The sequence below is a fragment of the Athene cunicularia genome, assembly GCF_003259725.1.
Source record: "Athene cunicularia isolate RWA chromosome 7 unlocalized genomic scaffold, athCun1 chr7_part1, whole genome shotgun sequence".
Lineage (NCBI taxonomy): Eukaryota > Metazoa > Chordata > Aves > Strigiformes > Strigidae > Athene > Athene cunicularia.
Window position 1 is genome coordinate 3,555,193 of NW_020799107.1, and position 24,264 is coordinate 3,579,456.

General features: G+C 45.6%; 1 long non-coding RNA gene across 1 annotated transcript; it reads right to left on the reverse strand.

Moving 5' to 3' along the window:
* Window positions 1-200: 200 nt before the first annotated feature.
* LOC113482202 lies at window positions 201-21,413 on the reverse strand. The gene is made up of 5 exons (XR_003398793.1): window positions 21,322-21,413; window positions 6,464-10,906; window positions 5,322-5,671; window positions 3,723-3,819; window positions 201-2,467 (listed from the first exon to the last, which is right to left on the reverse strand). It is a non-coding gene; the product is annotated as an uncharacterized LOC113482202 (long non-coding RNA).
* Window positions 21,414-24,264: the final 2,851 nt, after the last annotated feature.

Consider the following 24,264-nt stretch of genomic DNA (forward strand, 5'->3'; position numbering starts at 1 on the left):
AGCCGGGGCCGCCCTCCCCGCGGGCTGCAGGGGTGCCCGGCCCGCACGCTGTCCCCGGGCCGGGCTCTCCGCGGAGGGTGACGCCTTCTACCGGCCGCCCCTGGGCTCGATGCCTGAGTCACCCATCACCCGGGCTGCAGGACACCGTCGCCTCTCTGGGGCGAACACCTTCCCCCTCCTCCTCGCCCCGTGCACCCCAGACGCACCAGCCAACCAGTCTGGTGGTTACCCACGCGAGGCACGGTGGGGAAGGGAGGCTCCGCGGCCACGCTCTGGTGTTGCCACCTGCGGGTCTTGAGGCGCCCCGTGGCCGGGAGCACCCACCGCCGCCCCGCGCCCGCCCTTTGGGAAGTGCCCACCTGAAGGCAGGACACCCGCACACCTGGCGAGGGACGGGGCAGTGAGGTGATGAGATAGCACATCGCAGCCTGGGGGTGCGTTGGGGCAGCGTGGCAGGTGGCACAACTCAAAATGGCAAGCAGGAGCAAAGTCCATCTGCCTTTTTTGCCCACCTGAAGCCGGACTTCACTAAGCTGCCTTTTTGCTGGGGTGCAGCGGTGATACCAGCTAATGGTGACACCTCGGGTGGCTTCAGGCGGTGACGTCGAGGATCTCTATCTGCAGCTTCATGAGCTCCGCTCCATTAGCCGTTTGATTACCCAGTGGTAGATTTTTCTTCGTAAAAACCTGATGCACAAACTGTAATGTGACCATGGGAAATTGAATTCTTGCTCCTTCCACTAGTCTTGGTGAGGCGAGGGTCAAAACTTGGTCCCTTTTTTAAGGTTTTTTAAAAGTTTTTTAAAGATGGTGTGTTTTCATTAGAATTTCTTATTTTAGGTTTTTTAATCTGTACACAATACAGACATACAAAAATCCATACAAAATACCAAATCTCAAATCGAGTGAGGACAGATGATACCATGTATTTAACAGATGGAGACTAGATTCAAATATGAGTTTTTAATAATGTAAATCATACTTAGTGCAAGCAATAGAAAAAGGATTAAGGAGGGGGATTAGAGAGTGAGGAAAAAAAGCCTCAATAAAATATGCTTGTCTTGTAAGCAACGTCTGACTCTTCCCACAGCTGGGAACACCTATCACACAGGGTTTCTCTTCAGGTTTTGTAGCCTTCCAATCAACAGCCTGGCTATCGGAAGGCGGCGTTGCAACTTGTGGCTGTTCCTCTGAGCAGGGACCGGCCAGCCAGGAAGCTCAGTCGCCAGCTGACTCTTTGGTAACCATGTCCAGATAAAATAGAATTTCTTTCTGCTTTTCAAACAGAATTAAAATACCACCTTTGTACCATCTTAATAATGAACCTACAGCAAATCACCATCACAGAAACTACAGAAATACATCTAAAAATTAATATGCAATCTAGGCACAAGTTTTTTTTAAATATTTTTCTATAGATGCAGGACTGCATGCCGTAGCTAGGGAAATGCAACCATCTTTTTTCTGTATAGTCTTTATTTTGTAACACATAAACTCTAAAAACTTGCCTTCCCGTGTAGGGTGTTTTCCAATTTTTTAGTTAGTCGTGAGCATCGAGCTTGTGGCTTTGGGTTAGGCCTGGTGGCAGTGCCGTGCAGCCTCCCGCGGGGAAGGGCTCTGGGGGGCTCGCCCAGCCACACCAGGCCCCTCTGTGCATCCCCTTGCCTCTCCCCTGCCCATGCGTGGCACGGGCGGCCGGCCGGTGGGAGCCAGGGCTCCCTCAGCCTTGCGTACCCTGACCGAGAAGCAGGCACCGCTGCTCTTGAGGCTGCTGGCAAATCCACGCCACAAATCGGCAGTTGCCCAATCCTGAAATCACCCCGCAGGCAAAACTGCTGCTGACTGTAGGGAAGGGACGTTGCCCGAGGAAAAATACCTGTTGCCTGCAGAAACGGGCAGCACCCGCACCTGGAACCCCTCCGCAAAGCAGAGGCACGATCAGCCCAGCTGCTGCCTGAAACTGGAGTGACTGTGGTTGTCTCCTCGGCTTTGGGGTGTGATCCAGTATCCCGATGGAGCAGACAAGGAGGTAGAGGCAGCTTTTCTCCCTGGCATGCTGTGGTTCCCATGAGAAAACTCAATTGCACATTGCCCAGCAAAACCACAAAAATGTTCACAGCGCTGCCTTCTCTCCTCCCACTCAAAATGTTTTTGCATATGCCTCTAGGCACTACAATCATGGTAATTAAAGCTGTAAAATATTATTAGTATCACACTTCTATAGACTTTTCGTCCTAAATGCTTTATATACCATGCATCCTGTGCAACAGAAATGCAGCCACTCCCATGGAGAAAAGGAGCAGGGATGGGACCCATCAAGATGGGAAGTCAAATTTTCCCTGGGGATGCTCAATGCAAAACCCTTCTGCAAGAAGCTCCCAGGACTCCTCTGAAGTCCACCCATGGCAAACCCCTGTGCTGGGACTGGGGCAGAGATCCTGCACATCTGGACCTGTGCATGCCTACCCTAGAGAGAGAGACTAAGATCACTGCTTCGGAAACATGCAGATGGATTTGCAGAGGTGCTCGTGAGACTTAGCTCTGCTTCTGATAGCTGCCAGCAAATGTGGTGTAACTCAGCCCTGTCCTGGGCTACAGAATATATCATGACAGATGTAGGAGAGGGCTGAGTAGACTGTAGCCCCCCTCTGCAGTGCGTGCTTAGACCAGGAAGGGTGCCGTATCTGCTCCAGTCTGGCATCTCACGCTGGGGAAGAGGAATAGGACAAACGTGCTCTGCTGTCTCCCTTCACCAGTAGATCTGAGAACGCTGGGCAAAAAGCCAGAGGCAGCCGATGAGACAAATTGAGACTTCCCCAGCGAAAAGCAGGGAAGTGTTTTTACAGTGTTTTTTAGCACTGTCCTAGCATTAAAATTCAAATACTTTCCTGCCCAGGTACTGTTTCTGTTTACGTCCCACAGAGGACAAACCAGTACCAACTCTGATCCCTCTCCCAAATGTCCTGACACCTGGAGGTAAAAGTCTCCTTCAGAAGATGTCTGCCTTGTGCAAATGGGAAGGGCGGGATGAAGAGCATTCTGGTAATCTTATAGCTGTTTCCATGCTTTTATATTTTTATTTTGAAGTGGTTGTAGTATACTGAGAGTAGGTAAGTGGAAGCAAGAAACTGTAACGCTAAGAAAGTAAACAGACCAGGTGGATCCAGTGATAGAGGTAGCAGAACAAGACAACCTCTGTTTCAGACCTCTTTTCTTTCCTAAAATGGTTGCAAGCTAGGGAATAAATGCACAATTTTAAGACCCTTACCTAGCGTGAGGACTGTCTAGTCTGATCTTCATGACACAGGCCCTACAGAGTGCTGAAAAACTTGTGAGGAACATTCAATGTAACGCACAAAGTGCATACTCACCCAGACAGACTCATCTGACCTTCTACACATGCTTCTTGTACCATTGTGCTAAGGTACCTGGGTGGATATTATTAGAATTCTGGCCAATTACATGAAGTGATTTGATTCTTCAAGACCTCCAAAGAATGAGAAACGAGTTCATCAGTGGCACGTGCAGGATTCCAGGCGGACATGTTCTGCTGTGCCTCAGGGACTCCCTGTAGCCATTGCTGTTGAAGCAGCCCTGCCCCAGCGGACTCTGCGAGGGAGGTGACATGCTCCACCACAGAAAATTTGCAAGGCTGATCAGTATGGGGCATAGGGAGGTAAAGCACAGGGTTAGAAAGGGGGAAGTGATAGATGTGCTGTCACCTCTACGGAGCAGGGAGCATCTCTGCAGAAGCGGCTTCTTCCTTCCCTGCTCAGCGCACAGACCTCGCTGGTACAGTCTGACTCTCTGATGTTCTATCTGATTAAACAAAAAAAAGATGGGAATCACACATGGCATAGGGACACTTTCATAATATACAGAAAAAATCTGCAGATGATCAGTTCTCCATTTCCTCAGACTCCCCAGATTGCAAGATTGACGAGGAATCCGAGTAGGATACAAGTGCCACAGAATCAAAGGGAAAGAAAAAAAATAAATCAGCAGCGAGCAATTACGTTCAGGGAGACAAGACGGCAAGTCAGACCCAGAGGCAACTCCAAGGCTGCCAACACAGCAGCTGGTACAGCTCTTCGAGGAGCTTCACGCAGAACGTCTCTGTGGTCGGTCCCCAGCCTCCCCGACTGCCACCGGAGGAGCGGAGGAGGAGGAGGAGGAGGAGTGGGGCGCAGGGGTGGAGGTGCCACCTCTCCCCCTCACCCCAGTCTGCCTCTTTCTAGCAGGTCACATCTGCTAGCTGGCACACAACACACGCAGAAGTACTGCTAAGAATGCATGTCGAAACATATTTCTCAAGGAGGTTATTAACGCCTGTGAAGAAAACACTTGAATTGTTCACTGTTAATAGAGAAGAGAAAAATGCATTGCATAAACACAAAGTTTATTAGCTGTCATTGAGCAGGCTGCAGGGTCCAGAGGCTGGACCATGTTGCCAGGGCCAGAGACGGCTGCACTCCCTTTTTGGGTCTCCTCTGCCAACATCAGACAACTTATTTGACCTTGCAGCACCTCAGTTTCCCCATCTGGAAATAAGGATAACGATTTGACTGCTTCCTCAGTGAAGCAATTCTAGATCTGCTGATGAAGAGTGCTGGGTCAGAGGCAAGGATTATTATTTAACATCATAAATATTCATACCGTTGTGCAACGGGCAGGACTTGCTGAACAGACGACAGCACTTGTTAGAGACCATGCCTCAGAAAGTTTACAGTCTCCAAAATACTAGACCTATAAATTCATCCAATGCACAGAAGAACAAATATGGAGCAGGATGTATTTTTGGCAGCTACAACACCTGACTGAATACATGGTTGGGAAAAGAGGTTTGAAGAAGTTTGTGTGCTTGGTGCATGTAAATCAGAAAGCGGCTTCAAAAGGAAAAGACGGTACCCCACACACACAGAAAGCCATGCAGGATGGGGTGGAGAGCAGCTTACAGAAAAAAAGATATTTAAACTTGACAGGAGGGTGAAAACCAGGAGAACGGGGTCAGGGCTAAGTAGCGGAGGAAGTTATCTCATCAATATGGCAAGTGATATCTTTCTATTGATTTTCAAATGAATAAATTTTATGGCCAGGAGCAACTGTTTAAAATCATCATAGTCTCACCTCTTGTACCCTGAAGATCAAAGAATTTCATCTAGCCATTTGAATTAGATTAATCCTATGTAACTAAAATAGTGGACTAATTATAATCAGTTGGAGGATACAGATTCATCAGAGAGACCTGCGCAAGCATACTGTTCATAAAACAAGACTTTGCTAAAACTTTTCATTTAGTCTTCATCAAAACAGGTACAAACCTGGAAAATATTCCATTTTAGAGTTGCACCTGTGTGGTGTTTGGGCCATGCCTCTTTCAATCCCTTGGGAAGTGCAGGTCCTGCTGCCGTGCTCCTGTGAGGCACAGACCCCAGCAGTGCGTGCTTCTACAGCCGACGGGCAGTTTATAGTCAAACTGGCCACCACGTACACCACCACACTATTGCATGCAAGGACGAGAAGGTGCTGGTACTCACTCCACTCCGGTGTCACCTAAGCACTTGGGAAGAGCTGGGAAAAACGTGATAGCTGGGAAAAGTGATGAAACATGGAACCCTGGAGGAAATGAACATCTTCACAGGTTCAGCCTGCGTCTGACAAAGAGCTTCATCTGAAAAGCACAGAGAAGAGGAGGAACAACAAATTCTGAGATGTCAAAATACAACATTTCAACATTTTCAAAATAGCAGGCCTGAACTTGCTGCTTTAAAATGGTCTGTTTCTGATAAAAAGCACCCCAAAATGTAAAAACAGAGGCAACAAAACAAAAAAATGAGGAAAAATTACTTTTGTGAGCTCAGTACGCCAAGTATTGTGATGATGATGGAATCATCATCTTGGCTCAGACTCACTGCTTCGGTCAAATTAAAAAAATACAGACACGGGTGTGGCAATAGTACTTGTGGTTCGGAACACAGTTTTACTTCTGTGCCTTTCAGCCACAAAACCAAAAAGACCATTCTTTGTCCAGTCCTAATGAAGATATGGGGAAGGGGCAAAAAAAAGTGAGAAAATACACTAACTGTGAGCATATCTAGTGGTATGAGACTTCTATGAAGGGGCACAGGAATGCATTAAAGGACTTGCAACCCACCATCAGTGGCTGCCGATTGCCACCCCTTCCACGCCAGCCCTGGCCCTCATCCCAACTGAAGCAATCCAGCAGCTGAAGTAAGAGCAACTGGTGGAAGCTGCAAACCCCAAAAGCTCAGGAGTGCAACAAGGAGAAGCTTAAAACCACCTCCTTGAGTTGCTGGGTATGGCCAAGGCATTGCTCAGCACCCTCCTTTGGGGAAAAACTGGTTTATTATTTAATTCTGTAAAAATAGCTGGAGCCAGCAGCAGGAAGGGATGGCAGGAGCCGGCAGCTCTGGTGTGAGCGACAGCACGCGTGGCACCGCACCTCCGGAGTGGGAGTTTGGCTTCCCAGCCAGGCGCTCGGATCTCATCAGTGGCCCGAGGGGGTTTTCAGTTTGTAACTTTAATCTTTTAATCTGTCTCTCTCCTCGCATGCGTGGGCGAGGAGCACGAGGTGGTGGGTTAATCTTCTGACGCCTCTTCCTCGCTTGCTGTGCCAGTGGACCCACATTTAGGACAGAAGATGAAAATCAAGATCACAAGGCAGCAGTGGGCCAAGGGATCATACCAGGGAAAGGGCTTTCAGCAGATGAGGAGACAAGGCACCCCAAATTTCCTGAAGACAAGACAAGTTAGGGCCAGCAACAGAGGTCTCCATTATGTGAAGGTGGAGACATGGGCACCTGGCAATAATTAAGAAATTGTAATGTGGCTATAAAGATACATAACTGCAAATGGTGGTACGTGCTCGCAGTTGAGACCAGGACGGTCCTGCCTATGCAGGTAGCCAGCAGCGCCCTCCGAAAACACCCCCCAAGCACAACACGCCAAACTCCTCACAGGACAGCCTGGTGCATACTTGCTCTGCAGCTTGGTACAAGCCTCTCACCACTGACATTTAAAGCTGGAGGGCAAAATCTCGACCTTGCAGAGATCAAAGAGTTATTCACTGCTCATTTTGCCATGGTTAAGCAGACATCTGAATCCATGCTGAGGTCCCTTAAAAAAAATAAGCTCGCTTGCACATGCACCATGTACTTGCATCTCCTGAGCTCCCAGTACCCTTATACAGCCTCAAGTGCCTAAACGTTAGATGCAGGAATTTAAATAGTCAGTGCCTCAGTTTGTCCATGTCTCAATGACGGCTGAGGGTTATTCACATCACAGCATTTTGGGAAGCCCAGTGCTTGCAAAGAAGCCTGAAGGCTACAGGTGAACGCCTGTGGGAGAGGGGAGTGATGATTATCCTCCAGGCCCTTTTTCCAAGTAAGGAGAAGGCTTCTGCGCCTTCCAGCTCCTCTCTTGGCAATGATCTGCGTGTAGGCAGTGGTCATAATCAGGAAGTGCCTCCTCCAATTTACAGCTGGTGGTACCACCTGTGCCTCTCCAATTCCAGCCAAAACAACCACCTCCTCAAACCCACTTGTAAGGAAGGGCAGAGGATCCAGCAATGACAACTCAGAGGGAAAAGCAAGACTCAGGTTTAAGTGCTGACATTTTCCCTAGACATGTACCACTGCTTATCAGCAGAGTATTTTCTTTCTCCTTGTAAAAACAATTACAGTGTCTGCTGAGAGAAGATGACCCTGCCATACCACAACAACAAGTAACTGATAAGTGATAGGGCAGACATGGAACAAGAAGACATTCAAATTTGCTGGTCCAATGAGGGACCAATGTACATGTCTGTGTGGCAGCTGGAATGGAAGAAAGTGGAGTCATCACTTCAAGTCTGTCAAGGATTTTCTTTCTGGAAGGAAAACAGTGAGTTAGTAACTGCTGGCGAGGAACAGAACATTTCTGCACAGTTGAGATATAGCTGTGTATATGGGAGTATGAATATACACATACCTCATTGGTATTACCCTTTTGTCTCCTGCAGCAGTTTTTGATTGCCAGGTCCACCCTGGCCTTTTACCTCATCATGGCTGAAACCATCTCCCTACTGGTGGAGCATCTCAAGAACAAGTTCTGGATTAGCAGTCAGTGCTTTAATCTACTCCAGACCTTGAATGGAGCTCTTTTACTTTGGGAACTGGAAACCTGAGGTGATTTTAAATTACAGAATTTTGTAAGAATTACACCTCTGGTGAGCCAAAACCAATACCAGAAAGGGAAGTCTTGCTATTCACATCAATGCAACCAATGGCAGAGCTTCCATGACTTTCACGGATGAGAAGGTCTGGACAAAAAGACCAGAGGCCACCACCTCATAAGCTGTCATTCATTCTGGGGCCTTAATTTTTCCAGGTATATGTCCCTTGTACAGCATATACTGTGATCCTGCTCTGGTCCTACTACTCACAAAAGTTAGGTTGGCTTCTCTGGACCATGCAGGGCCAAGAGGCACTGATTTTCAGATTTACTAATTGTCTACATTTCCAGTTAAACTGGGGCTGTGGGTGCCAAAACCTCAAGAGAGTCACTTACCCTCAGTTGCAAATATCATTTCAGCCTTTCTAATGCCACTGGAAAAGTAATAACCTTTTGAGGAGATTTAAGGGCACTCTAAAAGCTATATACAGAAAAGACAACAGGATCAGAATGAAAGCCAACAGTTTCTGATATCAGATAAAACACTTCCTTTCATCAGTGTTTTCTCCTTCTCATTAGCTATTTCTTTTCACCCACTTCCCATAGCCTCAGAAAGTTATTTTTGAATGAGCTGTTTGCTGCAGATTTCCCGAAGAGGCCCAACCATCTACTCGTCCTTGAGAAAATACCTTGCTGCTGCCTGGTCCTACAGTTACTTGCATAGGAACCTAAAGTGGGCAGATTCTCATCTTCCATTTAGATTTTGTTTTTCAAATGGACGATGAAAGCAGAAACAATTCATCTGTACAGCTCCATAAAGCTTTTGATCTGCAGCTTTCCTAGTCCAGCGCCATGGTGACAAGCCAGCACAGGGAAAATCCACTGCACAATAACCAAGAAACACACACTTTGCATTTCAGAGAGTGCTCTTCCCATGGCAAAACATCTGTTCAAAGGTATAAAGCGAGCATCTTGCTGTCTTTTAAGGCAGTCCTGCCACAATGCCTACAAGTCACTCTTCTTGGGAAAAGGGAATTTTATTTATTTCTGCTGAAGTCTGTATCTGTTCATCAAACGGATCCCCACTGCCTATACCTGCTGAATCCACACAGCATACTCTGATCTCTTAAAACTGCAGTTGTCAACAGGATCCAGCACAACAGTTCTGACCCACGCTTGGGATATCCTGGTGCTACTGACACACAAATAAACCACAACTTTTCTTCCTCTAATCCACAAAGACAACTGCTCACCTCACATCCTTGCATCAAAGTAAACCCTGCTGAGACAGCTGGGAGCATCAGCTGGATGCATCACAGCATCACTGGCTATGACAGCCATGACCAGTCCCATGGCCACCTCCACTGGATCCAGAGCAAGGAGTCCCACCATTTTCTTCTTCTAGCTCCTTTCTTGAGGTACAGCAGTAAATTTTGTCTTTTCCTACTATATGACCTAGGTGGTGGTGCCTCAGAGAGCACCAGTGGTAGCTGGATGAACTGGAACAAAGACTTGCCTTGTGAACTGTCAGAAAGCAACTGGTGGCCAAAAGAGACATGAGACCTGGGATTTAGCAACAAACAGACAAAAGCAAAGCCTGCAGCTTGCTTTCCTCTGTGCAAGTTTGACATCAGTGAGAAAGGTCACATACAGGTATTGAATGGAACTAAAATACATGCAGAACCTCTTCCAAGGGGTTTGCTAAGAAACAAAGCAGAAAAGACATGGTGACCTTTGAGTAAATACATAGACAACTGCAAGGTTCACTATCTGCCAGCTTTTCAAAGACAGAACAATATATGAACTTCTTAAGGTGCTGATCCATTTTAAGGTAACGATTACTAGAAGGGCTGAGAGCTTCATCTCTTACCTAACATTTCCTGTAATGAAACCCTGTTTTGACATGCTTTGGTCTTCCTAAACTTTAATCATTTGGATTAAAGCTTTCCATGCCAGGTATTTACCTCAAGTTGATTTTAAAAAATCAATACATCTTTGTGCCTGTTTTCAGAAGTCTTACATCAGCATCCTCACTGTACAAGGCATTAAATTTGCTCAGTAGACCCACTACCTGCAGGAGCAGGGGTAAGTGGGTCTGGTGTTACTTCACAAGAAGCAGAGAGCTAAGAGATGTTACATGATTAAATGGTTTTGACAACAGATGACATTTTTGTGGGAATGAGCAATTTTGCTCATTCCATAAGCCTTTTCTACAATGAGACTTATTTTTAGCATTGGCAAGACCTAGCTCATTAAGTTAACATACACGAAAGATACTTTACAATAAATTAGTATCGCAGTTCATTACAATGTGTGGAATTTTGCAACCCTCTGAAAGCAGGACACGTTTAATTTTACATGAAAGGATGTTTCAAGGGTGTTACTGACCCTTCACATGTACTGTTAAAGGGAAGATCAGATGGCAGATCCTACAGAGTGGTGAGGAATAAGGAAGAAGCTGAATGCCCAAAGGTTGCTGCTAAGTGTCTCCCTTACAATGCATAGATAAGTTGATTAGGCTCAAGAAAGCTTGGTGAGCCCTGCTTTCTCCCCACTATGCTAACTGAGGACCAGGGTTTGGGGTTCCTTGTTGTGACAGAGATCTAGCTCCGAGGGATGTCACCAAAAACATTGTGTGCAATTCTAACTTGATGACACAGTGATTTGTGTTTCTTTTCTTTTTTTCCCATTGTCTTCTCTCCAGCAGGAGCTGGTTAGAGAGAGAATGAAGTGACTGTGGGAAAGAAAAAAATGTGTGAAAATGGGAACCTGAAAAAACTACACTATATTCCCTCAACTAGCAGCCACTTTAATCATACAGATTTCAACCATGTAAGCAATGAAAAATAATGGTTCTCTCTCATTTTTTTCACAAAATACTGGAAAAATTTGCATGGTTTTCCTATTATTTGAAATTGTTTCTTTGTGCCAAAAGTAACTTCTGACCTCCAATACATGCTCCAAAACCAGTGACTGAAATAGAAAGTGAGACTTTCCCTCAGATTAAATGATTTTACGGTTTATGGTCACGTAAGACCCCCTGCCTAGTGCTTTCCTTCAGTTCCTTCTCAGTCTTTAGAATTTCCTAGCCAACAAGAAACACAATGTCTGGGAAATCTGACAACAGCATTTCAAGGAAAAGAAACTAAAAGGAAAAGGATTTCAACAATTAGAGTGGCATAAGAAATAAGTATGGGAAAAAAAAAAAAGTTGAAAGGCCAACCTAGCACTTACCCACAGAACCCAGCAGTGGTTCCAGGCAGATTTATTCTAGTAATAAAAATATCTAGGGGATACAGGTATCCTAACACTACAGAAGTTGCAGCAGTGGTAGAGCCAAGTTATACGGACACGGTGTCACCTCCTACCTGCTTGCCCAGATGGCTCCGGGCACGGAGCAGGTTCTGTGGGATCACAAACGAGCAATTTTGTTAACAGAAGATTTGGGAGCAGATGAAAGCTTGGGTCCCCCATCCCCCAACATACCTGCCAGAGAAGTTGAGCTGGTACAGGGTGGGGAAATTAACTGTGGTAGATAAAGGAGTGGTATTAAAATCTCCATTTGCCTGGAGCAGTAAAGAAACCAAGAGAAGGAATAGCAGTCTGCAAGGGATACAGCTGCATGCCACTCCTTTCTGAGTGTGAGCTGCAATACTCTTACCTGTTGAATTCATGCCTGGGGAGTTAGAAGCTGGAGGAAAACTAGGGGGTTTCATTTATTTATTTTCACCAATCCATCATGCAGCATTCTTTATCTGTGACTTAATAGCTCTTTTACCATTCGTAACTTCTGTGATTTCAACTACAGGGAAAAATGTGATAGGATTTTACATGACTCACAGGTCTTGTGAAATATTTTTACATGGCTCATCTCTCAGGCTTTTTAACCAGATTGAAGCAGAGTAAAAACCCAAATTCTGTAAAATGGCCTGGACACTGAGCTTCCATAAAGTATACTTTGTGCTTTTGAAGGCAATTTTTCTCTGAACATACAAACTGTTCTTGGAAAATTTGGCAAATACCTACCTGATTGAGCCCACAAAGGTGTGTTTCTACATTCTTGGGTACATTCTTACATACCTGCACAGAGCTTCAGGCCTTTTTTTTTTTTTCCTTTAAAATCAAGGCCAAATCAATCAGCAAAGTAGATGTGCAGATCTGGGTTTACAAAGCCAGTGAGAAATATTACCTGGAGCTTGCATACATGGTTACTCTGCTCTCAGTTCTGCTGCCACTCTGCTTCTGAGGCCAGATTCTCAGCTGGTGTGAATCTGCAGAGGGCCACCAGAAATCTGATTGCCAGGGATCTCTCACCTTTATTAGTAGTGACCAATTGCCATATGGATTTTCCTTTCTACTTATTTCCAATCTGCTTGTGTTCTTTCTCCCCCTCCCCTACCTCATTAGTGCTTATGACAGAAAGGCAAGTTAATTGCCAGGATCTCTTCAATGAGAGGCAGACTAAGCACAGCTGCAAGCTCCTCCTGCCTTTCTGCATGCATTTTTGCAGCACAGATATTCTGTCTGTTGCAACAGCGATGCTCTGTGCATCACAGGCACCAAGCCCATCTCCCGTTTGCCTCCTAAGATGCCAGAGCCCATGACACCCTCCCAAGTTGTGTGTCCTCTTCTTTGATCTTTCCACCCATCTCGCTGGTCACAGGAACACAAGTTTAGAGGTTTCTTGTTGTCAAATGCCTGCATTGTTCACTGCATCGCCAACCTCAGCCAAGGGCTGGGCAGCTTGCCCTTGGACAGAGAGGCATTGTAAGGAGGAGATAGACTAAAGAGACAGCAAGAGAGAGCAGAGCCACGTCCCTGGAAATTGTCCTTCAGTGTGACTTTGAAACAAAGCCTATGACTGACACACAGAGTGAATAGGTTACAGGCTCCAAACAGTGGCATCTGAAAATCCTGACCTTTCCCACAGTGGGGAGAAGTGTTGTGCTGCTGTTCCGAGTAACTCCTCTAAAGGCTTACTAATAACAACAATTAGTAATAATAATAATAATGAGTTACAGAACAAATTTGGGTTTCTGACTATCATTCAGCAGAGAATGAAACATATCACAACTGTCTCTTTTAGAAGTGCTGGGAAAACTTGTCATACTTAAGAATGAAAGTATTAGGCAGATGTGACATTTAATATCTGAACTGCCATCAGACAGGAAATTGCATTGTTAAATTGCATTGTTACTCAAGTTAATAAAAAAAAAAAAAAAGAAGAAAAATTTGACAGCGAGCGCAAGGGGACATCTTCATCTGTAGTGCAGCTCTGTTTGCTGTAGTCCCCCACATCTGTCGGCAGTTCCCATACCACGGCATCCCTCCAGCAGCAGCCCCGTGGCTGGGAATATGAGCAGCCTTCACACGGGGCTCCTGTATGACTCCATCAAACATGCTGCAAGATTCTAGGCCAAACTATATGGGATGATAAACCAAACAAAAACTGTGAAACTTTCCAAACCAAATGAAAGTCATAGCTCTTTTTTTTTTTTTTTTTCCCCCTCCTCTTTAGACTCTTGTCTCTGAAATGTCTCACTGTGTTTGTTTCAACCTTCCTGGGCTGAAAAGGCTGCAGCACAAGAAGCATCTACAGGTGGATGGACTTTGTTCTGGCAGAGGGATGGAGCAGGAAGGAAGATAATGGGGAAGAAGTTTCACAGTAGACAGAGACAAGCATTTCTCTATAAGTCGTCTTGCATTTTAAACTTTGCATGACTTTCTTAATAAAAGCTTAAGATCCCTTTCTCCTTCTGACACGGTGCATCATGCCTCAGATAAAATCCCTTTGAAGAACAGCATGCACACACAGTATAATCTGACATTATTCCAGTGCTACAGGGAACATCTTGAACATAATTGCACCACATGGAAGTTGACTTGCTATGAGAAAAACACACAAAAAAGCTTTCACAACAAATCTGTAAACACATTTATGCTCCCAATAGCCATGATAAATCCAATTAAACAGCCAGGGTTTGTGCTACAAACTGTCACTAAAGGAGTTAATGCAGTTTCTGTGGCAGGATATATACCAGCTTTAAGCAAGAAATCACAGTTCCTGGCTGCCTGAGGTTCACAATTTTGTAGTCAAGCCTCACTTGAGAGGACTGGCAGCCAAACCAAGACTCTTTAGGCCCAGCTCACGCATATCTCATCCATGGTGGTACTGCATTGCCTCACCCTCACTCTGCCTAGCCCTGGCATCGCCTTCCCTCTGCCCCAGCTAACTCCTTCAAGATGCTCTTAATCCCTCTTCTAGCAGTGCAGGTAATAGGACCAAGGACATCAGAAGGAGGTTTGCCTGGCTTTGTAACCAGCATAATTTCATTTCAGGTATGATGCTGACACTTGCAATAACAAAAAGTACCAAAAGTCAGAGGGTCCTGCAGATCTATGTGCCATGCTCCACATGCACCAGTAAGTCCCATTTCAGGATGTGACACTACAGAGAACCGGTTGCAAAAGCACAAGTCTTAAATGCAAAATAACTTGTTTGACAAGGTGTTGTTCAGCTTCCCCATGGTTGTTAAAAAATGTAGTTAGTGCTAATAGCACACTTCTAAAAAGCCATTTTAGCAGAAGGCCTTGTTCAAGTCTGACGTTCTGCCTCCAATGCACTGAAAGCATACAGCTACCACAGAGGAGGAATTATTTCAGCCTGGAACTGAAGATTTTCTTTCCTGCAGATGCCAGTAGAGAACAAAGGAGGAATACTGTCTTTGCACTGGAAAGAGCATAGTATATTGCAGCATCAGAGAACAAGAAACTCTGCCCAAACAATGTCTGCTGCTGAGGGTCATCAAGCAGTGCACGGTGATGTTTTGCACTGGCTACCTGTTAGTGATGCTGAAGATGAATACTACTAAAACCAGCACAGTATCTATACCATTGCTCTGCATCAAAATCACCAAAGCAATTTAAGTCTCATTGGTATTTCTCATGAGGGAGAAAATTCTATTTATGAGTGCTAAGAGCAAAAGCGGCAGCAGCTGGTACAGATGCCTGCTGAAAGGCGGTCCCAGCTGCAGCACCACAGTGGAAACCCAGAGTGGTGGGGGTTGTCTCAACACTCAGCTCCATCTCTGAGCATCCTAACCACACACTAGCCATGTAGGTAAGACTTCAATGCTTAATTATCCTTCAGATAAAGGGACTGCAGTGAACCCACATGGGTTCCACCCTCCAGCTGGAAGAGGGTAAGGAACACTCTAGCCATTGCTCCTGTGCAGTCTCCCCATTGCTATTTTCCCCCAGCTGCTAGTTTCTGTGCATACGATAGGTAACCCTTTCACAACACTCTGAGTTCTGATATTCTTTTTCCAAGGTTTCAAGCCTTCATTTTCAGTGGACGTAGCAATTGTCTCTCTGATGGCTGTGAGGCTATGACTCACAGCAAAAGAAACTAATGTAACACCCAGATTGAATGTACAGCTAAGAGGAAAAACCACCAACAGGAAACATTTACAGACAAATACATGCCTACATAACATTGGTCAATGATTTAGAGCACTGCAAGTTTTAGTCACTTAGAGACACTTTAAAAGCATCCAATTCTCAAAAGTGTCTGTGCCCTTTCTTCAAAATTAACATTCTCCTAAAGGCATCCCCTGGTCACACAACATCAGTTCAGAGAACATGGGCATTTGGGGCTGGAGGACGCCATTGCCAGCGGCGAGCAGGGTGGATGCAAAGGGCGGGAGCAGAGGTCAGCGGTCACCCACAGGCAGTGGTTGCCCACCTGCGGAGCCTCTCCTGGCCTGACACCAGCAGGCACTACTTTTTCCCCTCCTCTTTAAACACAACCACAGATGTTTTAATTCCTGTCCCTTCTGCATCCAGATAACCAGAAAAGCCATGATCTTCTCTCCTTACACAAGGGCTATAGAGGCATATATATGGACAAATTAAGGAAGAGACAAGCATTAGCCATGTGATTTTAGCCTGCTGAGTTTCTTTGGGCATCTAAATTGCTGAAGCCACACCTGTCTGGCTTAGGCATCATTCGAATGTTTGCAGAGCTGCTGGACATCTTGAGCAACAGTGATGAGGCTCAAGAGCTTTATGAGTATTTCCAGGTGTGCCTAAGTTGTTTCTGACCTCCTTAGACTGCAGTCTGTTGGGCTTACGTAGCTGGCAGGATCCCCTGGTGTGTTCAGTACTTGTAACTTCTTTGAAGCAGAGAACAGTGTTTGCCAGCTTGCCAGTTCTGCTGTGCGTCTCCACAATGAGGAAGCTTGCTCAGAGCTCCACACACCAAGGAAATAGGAAGTATGATACAAGGTTGGTCACAAGGAGACAGCAGAAACCACAGGGACCATCATCTATGCTAACTTTCCGAAGGTGGTCTCAACCCACGGCTCACTGTGATAAACGACACAGTACTGTGAAACAAGCTGTCTCCCTGCGCAGCATACATGTCCTTCCCCGGTCTCAACTAGCTAAGAAGAAATTCCAGCTCTCACTAACAGCTTGCCCTGCTAACAGTGTGGACAGGGCTCTCCTGCTTTTTCACACTTTGGAGATGTGTCCTGCAGTCAGGAGCAGTAGGACTGCCACACAGGCTCAGCAACAGCCTCAGCATGAGAGGAACCCCACCAACTCCAGCAGAAGCAGAGCAGCAGGACACAGACAGCGAGATGCAATGCTGTAAAGCCCCAGGACAAGTCCTATCGCAAGGGCATTTGGCAAGTACCTTTGTTGCATTTGGCACTGGATCAGAAATTTAAACCCTGCTAGTACTTTAAAGAGAACACCTCTCTCCTCGCCTCACCACCCCATTTCTTTAAGTTATTCTTTCTTATCCTGTCAGAATAGATGCCAGAACTGGAAACACTCACTTTGCAGGGAGGATGGAGCAGGGAAAAGTATTACTTTATGCTTGTTTCGTTCTTTGACTCTCTTGAAGCTTCTCTGGCAACTGCCAGAGACAGGAGCCCAGGCTTGTTCAACCTTTCATCTGAGTCAGTATAGCAAGTCTTTACCTTCACTTTCCAGCTGGCATGAAAGGGGAAAAAAAGCATTTGTACTCTGCTGCAGTCACCATCACAAAAATCCTGCTGTTGTCAGTGAGAGCCAGTAAGAATACCGGGAAAGGCTGAAACCACTGCAGCGGGGAATATTTGTGAAGACCTATTTGGGGCACATCCTGCATTCCTCAAGTGCCTGCAGGAGCGGCTGTGACTAGCAGGGGCAAGATGACTGTACATCCTGGCTCTCCCTACCTAGATGTTCACACATGCACCAAGTATCTCTTGCTTATTGGTATTTTACAAAAGATAGCCTTTTAAGCAAATTACTTCCTTGTAGGGAAAGAGACTGGCAAGCTGCCTATGGGTAATGTACAATCTAAATCTATTAATCAAACAAAACCACCGGCCGTATATCTACCTAATCTTTCAATAGCACTTATTTCTTAGTCTCTCCCGTGTTTACATTTAGGGAGGAAAAATGCAGCAGTCAAAAAAGTCTGAGTTGATGAGGAATAAAAAACAGTCATTAAGCAGCCTATTTGGAGATGCATAGAAACTTCATAATGTAGGAGGACTGTGTCTGAAAGCAGGAAAGGCAGACATTTAAGACCACCAGGTGTGCTGGGAAGGGAGGGGATGCAATGCCAAGCTGGCATACTTGGCCAGTAATGGAAACTACACACCAGTGGATTTCACGTGGGTGTTGGTGAAGGTGCATAGTGATGCATGGGTAAGCAACAGCAGGCTGCGGGAAGAAATGGCCAACAACTCAGGCCGGACAAGCTGCGAGAGAGCAAGGAGATGTTTTAGGTAGTTTGGAAGTGCTTGGTTATGCGTGTGCTAACAGCCACCAGCCTGAGCTGGACCCGTCAGAGCACACACACAGAAGAAAATAGGAAACAGTAAGACACCCAAAAACTTAACGGGTCAAATGGCAGCAGGGTGCCACAGGCTACCTTTGTGTTGTAACTGAGAGCTGTAAGAGAGACTGGCCTTCCTTACCTTCCCAGTCAGGATGGCTTAAGCTGCCCTGCCTTTCTCTCCATTTACTTAGTTAAATAAAGCCAACGACAACTGTTCGAAGCATAAGCAGGGCTGGCCCTGCCAGGGCTCTCCTCAGCCCCATGCTGGGCAGTGTCTGCACTGGCGCACAGCTGTGCCCCGCAGGGCTAAGGCAGCAGGTCCCTTCAATTCCCCTGTCCTCCATCCCTTTGTTAAGGCAGGCTACCACCCCTCTCTAAAATTTCTGGGAAACATTTCCTCATGTGAAGCCTCACAACAAGGTTTCCATAAAACAAATGGCTGTTATCAAATTACTGGAGTTCAGAGCATCAACATGAAGGACTAGGTCCTGAGCTGGTTTAACTCTGTCACTCTGGCTCGTGGACAGGCATGGTTTGGAAGAGGTGCCTACGAAACACGCACCTGCCTGATGAAAAGTCCTCAGTTGTCCCTGACCAGTGTAATGGCACACCAGCAACTGCAATGGTGTTCATTCAAAAGTGTAATTACAAAGCAATTGGAAGACATTATCGGAATCTTCTTAGTAGAAAACAGCCTCCTCCGATCTCAAAGAGCTTGACAGGCTCCTCTGACAACATAGAGATTAATCATGAATGTAGTTCAGCACATCAGGGCTAAAATTTAATTTCAAGAACCACTGTAAAGAGAATAATTCATTTCACATTTGTCTTATACCGCTAGTAATTCATTCTTCCAAGAGTGCTTCGTCAAATCCCAGGACAATTACTAGAGGCTACTGTGTAAATATAGTAACAAGCAGCAACAGTTAATATGAACTCAAATCTGAAGGCACAAAACAGGCATTTATCCATAAACAAGAAATTGCTCCCGTGACCTCTTTACAAAACCGTACCACCTCCTGTGGTTTCTCCTACCAGACACAGGGCGGGGTTGACTTTATTTGTCAGTTCTCTTTCCTTCCCAGGAACTCAAGGTTTGTTTTTAAACCAAATATGGAATGATGTTTTTAAGTTCATGACACTCGGTAAGTCCTCTGTTTCTCCACAGGAAGGATGCAGCAACAGAACTGGTCCTGCACGGTGATGACCTGCCTGTCTGTAAGCGGTGAGGGCCGTTCAGCTGCCTGTGGATCCTGGGTATGTGTCTGAGACTATCAGTCAGGGTGCTAACATTAGTGGTAGGGCTTGACTTTTGTGATGTGGTTCTTTGCCAGCTAAAGGCCAGGCTAGGATCACCAATCCATTTACCACAGACCATTCGTTATCAAAAGAAAGCAACAGATTTAGGTAACTACTAAGCTAAGCCGCATATAAACTATTAGCCCAAGAAGCAAAAGTGCTAATTCCTGAGCCAGCACATACAACTACATGCTATTTTCCAGCATCTCTGACCACCAGCCCAGTCCACCCTTCACACGTCTTCTCAGAGGGAACATCCTTCCCTGCCACACTGGCATAGACAGGGGCTCAGTCACACCAGTATCACTATCTGCCTGTCCTACATCCAGCAAAAGCCCCTCACAGGAGAGTATAGGAGAACTCTAGGATTTTATTAGTAAGCAAATAACCAACCAGAAGTGGGCTTTTTCTTTTCACTGTACTAGATGTTATTAAAGACTACCAGTTCCTTTCACACTGTTTGTTCTACCATGGAGCCTCCTCACAACTCTGGGACCTTTCCCCACAGATAAATCCACGTAAGGTATTAGTACCTGCACAGCACTGCAGGGCAATCTCACAACTGCTCTTAGGCTACATCCATGCTTCTTTAGATAAGTAACAAGATTCCTTATGCTTAGAAGTGGGGGTTAAGAGGCCCTTGAAAAATGAAGCCTATAACATATTAATCAGAGCAAATTTAACATAATAAAAGCTTGTGGTCAAAATCCCCCTGTGCGTTTTTACTGCAGATTCAAAGCAAAGGAGGAATCCGGTCAGATTTGTATTGCCGCTTCCTGGCTATATAAATAGCTGCAACTAGCATGCTAAAAATAAACCAGATAAATATTTAAGGCCCACTGCTACTTACTGTTGTGCGTACTTACTTACTGCTTGATGTTGTGTAAATCAGGAATAATACCAATGAGATAAATGAATTTACACCAGAATACTTTGCTGAAGTCAGAGGGAGGGGACTGCGTTTCCAGCAATTGCAGACAAGTCCTCCCATGAACACTTCACCATCGGCTACTGAGCTTTCCTTTCTCCTGACCTACAGGTCCCTCCGATGGCAAATAGAAAAATGAGCATAGGGTTAAATGCCACAAAAGCTGCATAAATTGGAAGCCATGCAAGAAGAAAAAAAGCCACTTTACTCAGAGGGGTTTATCTAAAAACATTCAGATTGCACCCGCCTCAGACACGCCTGACCCCCACCAGTGATGTAATGGGAAAACATGTGTTAGGGCATATAGATTTTCAAAAGCATGGGCAGCTAGAAGAAGCGTCTTGCACTTAGATTAATTAGGGAAAGGTTTCAGAAAAAAAGAGCATGATGAAAAAATATGGTCCTTTTGCATAATCCATAAAATAGGACACAGGTAACCTCTAAAAAAAATTTTCTCTTGTTCATTTTTAAGCTTTGCCTGAACAAGGACTGCAAAAGATATCTACTACCTAGAGCAGTTTAGAAGAGAGAAATATTCCTAGTAGAGCAGTATCTATACATGTCAAATAAAATAGCGATTACCATAAAACTACTGGAAAAATAAGTAGCTATACTTTTCTTTTGTAGATCAATTTTCTACCCCAAAAATAACCGAGTATTTTGCCCGTGAAATACTTCAGACTAATGCACTCCTGAAAAAACAGCTGGAGATGAACAAAATAATCTCAAATGGCTCTTCTGTCTAATTTTAATTCTAAGAGACCATTTTGCATCAAATAAAAAGACAACATAATGGACCTGATAATAAATCACATTATTTTCAAGGGCATTTATGGAACACGAATTATTTGTATTACTGGAATAAACATTCAACAGAATCCACCAAAACATGTGAAACTATTTAAAGGGAAATAGAGTAGTTCTCCATCCTGAATAAACCAAGGCAAAAAAAAAACCCCAAAAACCTGTGCTTAAGTACATGTATGTATTGTGTTATTCTGATTACACAGGAAAACTCAAGACACAAAGGCTGCCTGTTTTGCTATTTTTTTCTTGCTTTTCCAGGAAACCAAATATTAAGTACCTGGCTTACAAACCTCCTCCAGCAGTTGATCCCACTTCCTTTGACGTTCACCTCCTACGAATGACACAATCCAACACCCACGTATCAGCTCTAAGAAAGCAAGAATGCCACAGCTTCAACAAACCCTCATCCACTTGAGGCCAGCCAAAGAAAGATAAAATTCCCTGTAACTCTGCAAACAAATTATACCCACTGCTGACATAAGGAGAGGGAAGGGAGAGCAAAGGGGGGGAAAAAAACCCTTTTAAATATGAGGAAGCATCCTTAGTCATCCAGAACACATGTTGAGATTTTAACAGCACACCTGGAACCAGAAGCTTATATTAGCTCTGGTTAGAAAGTACACAACAGGCTTCAACCAGGTAATGAGCATCATCTTGTGGGGTAGAACTGGGATGCCCGTTGCCTTGTCCCCAGTTTGGGTGTGCAGGTACTGCAGGGGAGAGGGACTGTGTCCAACAGCACTAGGGCCCAAGGTAGGCGAGGCTCTGAGGAGCACAGAGGACCTCCCCATCAGTGCCTCACACAGCTGTAGCCTACCTCTACGGCTGCACAGGCCAAAAAAATCCTCAGCAGTGAGCAGCTGAGATCTTTGTGGAAGAAAAAGGATTCAGCAGCACAAAGAGGATTTGGTATCACATCTACACTACGGTCAGCTTTTAAGCAGCTAGACAAGGGCATTGAGGATGGTATTAAGGAGCAGCATCTCAGGGGCCAGAGCATATTGGGTGGCATAACCCGAAGCTCCAAAAGCCTGTGACGAAAGAGCATGCCAGGGACGAGGCTCCATGTCGCTCACCTGCCACCCTCCCAATTACTAAAGCAGCAATTTGTGGGGAGCACGGAGTTTGAGAGCCCCGCGTGCTGCATCCCGGGAATGTGACCTGTTCGCAGTACCACCAGCATCGCTGCCTGCCACAGCCAGGTCTTCCCCTTAGCTCTCTCAGCCAAAAGCTTGTCTCGTTCAACTCTTCCCCAGTTTACGAGACCTGGGGAGGGCCTGGAAGAGCTGAGCTCTACCTGTAAACGATCTCCCCCTTCTCCCTTGTTTCAAATTGTATTTGTGAGTAAACAGTTAAAAGTACCGCCTTTAAGCTCAGAACCCAAGCTTTTGCCTAAGCAACACCACAATTTAGGAAGTCAAACAAACAAATGGGAAGCAAGGAAAACACTGCATAATTATTCAGAGCCACCCTGGAAGGAGGGCTGTAGCAAAAGTACTGAGTCTCTTTTATTAAGGATTTCTTACTGCAGTAGAACACTACCTAATAGCTGCTGTATCCTGCTTGAGCGAGTACATTCTCCTTGGAAATCAAGCACAGGTTTCTAATCGTTTTTGACAGAGTGCGGTCCCCTAAAGCTACATTTTCTGTCTGATTCATGCTGACTGACTGTAACCCTACGACAGTTATTGAAAGTTAATTAGCAGTGAAGTGCAAAGAGCTCTAGGAACAAAAATACAAGTGAAAACCGAATGTGGAGTGTCTCCTTTCCCAGGAAAAATACTGTCAAGAAGGTTAACACAACAGAAAAAATACTGCAAATTGAAAAGTGTGAAAGGGATTTCTCTAATAACTTGGCTATGATTGTCCCTTGTTGTTTAAACACACAACTGAGAGGTTACATATTTCTAAGGGTTATTAGGGAGGCAGGTAATTATAAAATGCAGCATTTATTTCTTCACCACATTTGCTAGAGAAAGAGCCCGAAAAGTTATATAAAGACAACACCCAAATTACATAAAGACAAATAAAGATATACATCAATCGCTGCTTCCTTTGGAGACTGAAGTTTGTCAGATGTTGCACACGCTATCAAATCCCAACTATTTTTGCCCTTGTTCTCCACTTCCTCAGTACTTGCAAGGAATAATCCACAGTTACATGCAAACCCAGCCAGCGCCGAGCGGGTGTAGGAGGTGAGGCGAGGAGAGCCGCAGCCCCGCACCACCCACTCCCCACAGATGTAAGCGCTGAGACAAGGTGCGAGGCAGTGGGCAGACCCCTTCAGGTGTTAAAAAAGCCCATCCTGGCACCTCCAGGAATTGGATCCAGCTCTAAACAATCAAAAATAAAACCAAAACCATGCAACCTTCATGCAGAGAAACGGCATCATCTTATAGTAGCAAAGCAAGTAGGTTGGAAAGGCCAAATGTAGGGCTTTATAAAAATAGGCATCGGTGATGCCAGAATGCCTTGTCAAAATTGTGTTTATTGATTTTCATAGAATAGGAAAAAAACTCTAGCCCTTTCCACCCCTGACTGCTGACTGTGACTCACAAGCAATCTAAAATGACTGTGATGAGCAAGCAGGGACAGGGCTGAGTTGGACCTAGCTCATGTCTTCACAACGCTGACGGGGGAACTGTGCGTCCCGCTCCAGGCTCTTCTTGTGGCTGCCCAGGAAACACAGAAACGCGCTGGACGTTCACCTCCATCAAAGCAGCTAATCAGACCTCACTGAGGGAATTCCTCTGGGTGGGCAGAGGGTCTGACGAACGCGTGTTGCTCACGGGCTGAGTTGGCTGCCAGCATGCAGGTGACCTGGCATGGCCTTTCCCTGGGCTGGGTGGGGACCGGGGTCTCAGGAACAGGGTGCGTGTGGAGGCAAGTATAAACTCTCCTGTTCAGCTGGGGTGGCTGCCTTGGTTGAGGTTTGGAAGTGTCGCAAGCTGTTGATGTGAGCCTTTGGGACCAACTTATACCTTCACCAGTACATCTACCTCGACCAGTGCAGTCAGCGTTTCGGTCAGCCAGGCAGAGACGGCACCCCAATCCAAGGCAGCACTCCTGGTGCGCTGTTAGATTCTTATGATTTTTGCCTTTCAAAGCGCACACCCTTAACTCCTCGGAAGCTCTCAACACCAGTAAGGGAAGGCAAGCCCGACGTCCCCCACCAGAAGCGGCGCCGAGGGGCCGAACGGGCCGCTGTCCGAGGCCGCCG